General features: G+C 37.7%; 1 pseudogene across 1 annotated transcript; it reads left to right on the forward strand.

Annotated features, from left to right (window-relative positions):
* Positions 1-1329: 1329 nt before the first annotated feature.
* Positions 1330-3499, forward strand: LOC104660935 (annotated as a pseudogene). Its single transcript, XR_004053673.1, has one exon. The product of XR_004053673.1 is annotated as a la-related protein 4 pseudogene (transcript).
* Positions 3500-3819: the final 320 nt, after the last annotated feature.

The raw sequence follows: 3819 nt of genomic DNA on the forward strand, positions 1-3819 counted from the left end.
TGGAATAAAATTAGAAGGAATAAATACCATAAGAAAAACTGGAAAATTCAAACATAAGTGGAAATTAAACAACAATGTTGAACAACCATTCAAGTGGCCAAAAAACCCCACATTTTAAAAAAATAAAAATTACTTTCAAACAAATGAAAATAAAAACATGGCATAACAAAAATTATGTGCTGCATTAAAAGGAGTAATAAAAGGGAAGATTATAACAATACTTATGTTTAAAACATCTCAAATAGGCAACCTAAATTTCCATCTCATGGAAACAGAAGAAGAAGAACAAACTAGCCCATAGTTAACAGAAAGAAGTAAATAACAAAAATTAGAACAGAAATAAATAAAATAGAAAATAGAAAAATAATACAAAAAGATCAATGAAACCAAAAGTTGAGTTTTGAAAAGATAAACAAAATGGACAAACCCTTAGCTAGACTAAGAAAAAATGGTAGAAGACACAAATAAATAATATCTAAAATGAAAGAAGAGACATTACGACTGATGTCATATAAATAAAAAGGATGACAAGACAGTACCATGAACAATTATATGTCAAAAAACTGAATACTCTGTAAAAAATGTATACTTTTCTAGAAACATGTAAGCCTAAATCATGCAGAAATATAATGTGAACAGACCTATAACAAGTACTGATATAGGAGTTAAGGAGAAATTACTTAGGCACATAGTGAAGGTATAGAGGTTTCTCAAAAAGTAAAAAATACAGCTATCATATGATCTAGCAATACAACTGTTAGGTATTTTATTCAAAATAATATCAATATCTCAAAGAGATTTTAGCACTCGTATGTTAACTGTAGCACTATTCACAATAGCGAAGAGGTGGAAATACTCTAAATGGCCTTTCAAAGATGAATATAGTACATACATCCAATAAAATAGTATTTAGCCTTAAAAAAGAAGGAAATTCTGTAAGGCATAACACCGTAGATGAACCTTGAGGACATTATGCTCAAAGAAGCACACCAGTCACAGAAAGAGAAACACTACATTATTCCACTTATATGAAATCTCTAAGTAGTCAAATTCATAGAATCAAAGAGTGAAATGGTGGTTACCATGGGCTGGGGGAGCAGAAAAGGAGGAGTTGCTCATCAGCAGGAATAAAGGTTTGGTAAAACAAGATGAATAAGCTTCAGAGATCTGCTGTACAACACTGCATCTATAGTTAACAATAAGGTATCATACAATTAAAAATTAAAGGGGAAGGCGAGTGTGTGTCCTTAATCCTACCAATTGGAGCGCGGGCCTGTGAGCCAGTTGGAGTTGTGGCGGCGGGAACGATTGGGCCGAGCAGAGGATGACATGTTGCGTTTCATGGAGGTAACATCTAAAGGAACTGGTTTAAATCCTAATGCCAAAGTATGGCAAGAAGTTGCTCCTGGAAATACTGATGCCACCCCAGTAACTCATGGAACTGAAAGCTCTTGGCATGAAACAGCAGCTACATCAGGTGCTCATCCTGAGGGTAATGCAGAGCTCTCAGAAGATACATGTAAAGAATATGAAGTAATGTATTCTTCGTCTTGTGAAACCACAAGAAATACTACAGGCATTGAAGAATAAACTGATGGGATGATTTTAGGACCAGAAGATCTGAATTACTAAATATATGATGTTTCTGGAGAAAGCAATTCAGCAATTTCTACAGAAGACCTAAAAGAATTCTGAAGAAACAATTAGAATTCTGTTTTTCATGAGAAAATTTGTCAAAGGATCTTTACTTGATATCTCAAATGGATAGTGATCAGTTCATCCCAATTTGGACAGTTGCCAACATGGAAGAAATAAAAAAGTTTACTACAGACCCTGATCTAATTCTTGAAGTGTTAAGATCTTCTCCCATGGTGCAAGTTGATGAGAAGGGTGAGAAAGTGAGACCAAGTCACAAGCGTTGTATTGTAGTTCTTAGAGAGATTCCTGAAACAACACCAATAGAGGAAGTGAAAGCTTTGTTCAAAAGTGAAAACTGCCCTAAAGTGATAAGCTGTGAATTTGCACACAATAGCAACTGGTATATCACTTTCCAGTCAGACACAGATGCACAACAGGCTTTTAAATACTTAAAAGAAGAAGTTAAAACATTTCAGGGCAAGCCAATTATGGCAAGGATAAAAGCCATCAATACATTTTTTGCTAAGAATGGTTATCGATTAATGGATTCTATTATCTATAGTCAGCCCATTCAAACTCAAGCACAGTATGCCTCCCCAGTCTTTATGCAGCCTGTATATAATCCTCACCAACAGTACTCGGTCTATAGTATTGTGCCTCAGTCTTGGTCTCTAAATCCTACACCTTACTTTGAAACACCACTGGCTCCCTTTCCCAATGGTAGTTTTGTGAATGGCTTTAATTCACCAGGATCTTATAAAACAAATGCTGCTGCTATAAATATGGGTCGATCATTCCAAAAAAATCATGTGAGGCCTCATTTTAGGTCATCCAGTGGTTCAGAACACTCAACAGAGGGCTCTGTATCCTTGGGGGATGGACAGTTGAACAGATCTAGTTCAAGAAACCTTCCAACTGAACGGCATAACCCTCAAGTAACTGGGCATCAGGAGCAAACTTACCTTAAAAGGAGACTTCCACTTTGCAGATGGAACAGAACGGGGACTATGGTAGGGGCAGGAGAACTCTCTTCAGAGGTCGAAGACGACGAGAAGATGACAGGTTCTCAAGACCTCATCCTTCAACAGCTGAATCAAAGGCTCCAACACCAAAGTTTGATTTGTTAGCCTCAAATTTTCCACCTTTACCTGGAAGTTCATCAAGAATGCCAGGTGAACTCATTTTGGAGAATAGGATGTCTGATGTTGTTAAAGGTGTCTACAAAGTAAAGGATAATGAAGAGTTGAGAGTTAGTTGCCCAGTGCCTGCAGATGAGCAGACAGAATGCACTTCTGCCCAACAACTCAATATGAGTTCCAGTTCTCCATGTGCTGCTGAGCTTACTGCATTAAGCACAATTCAGCAAGAAAAGGATCTAATAGAGGATTCCTCTGTTCAGAAGGATGGTCTCAACCAGACAACTATGCCAGTTTCTCCTCCAAGTACTGCAAAGCCATCGAGGGCAAGTACTGCTTCACCATGTAATAATAACATAAATGCAGCTATAGCTGTGGCTCTACAGGAACCCCGAAAGTTAAGTTATGCTGAAGTGTGCCAGAAGCCCCCTAAAGAGCCATCTTCAGTTCTTGTGCAGCCACTATGGGAACTTCGCTGTAATGTGGTGTCTCCCACCAAAAATGAAGACAGTGGAGCTCCTGAGAACTCCGTTGAGACACCACATGAGAAGCCAGAAGCAAGGGCTAGTAAGGATTATTCTGGCTTTCGAGGCAATACAATCCCCAGGGGAGCAGCTGGAAAAATCAGGGAACAGAGACGCCAGTTTAGCCATAGGGCTATACCTCAGGGAGTGACTCAACGTAATGGCAAAGAGCAATATGTGCCACCCAGATCACCAAAGTAAAAAACAACAAAACTATTCAAAAACTTCTCTCTCTTCCCATTAAACTGGAGCTGTGGCTATATTGAACTGTTTTGGAGGGGAGGGGGTAGCCAGGAAGGAAACAGGAGAAAGTACATCCTTAAATCATTATGGATTTTGGAGTTATGAGTGATAGGATCCCAAAATTCACTCTAATGTGATTTTTAAATGCTGGAGGATTCCAATCAATATATATATATATATATATACACACACACACATATATATAAAATATAATTTTTCTATTTTTATTTTTGGTTTTAATTTGCAGAGATTTGCTGCCAGGAATCAATTTTGAGGGT

The sequence above is a fragment of the Rhinopithecus roxellana genome, chromosome 15, assembly GCF_007565055.1.
Source record: "Rhinopithecus roxellana isolate Shanxi Qingling chromosome 15, ASM756505v1, whole genome shotgun sequence".
Classification (NCBI taxonomy): Eukaryota; Metazoa; Chordata; class Mammalia; order Primates; family Cercopithecidae; genus Rhinopithecus; species Rhinopithecus roxellana.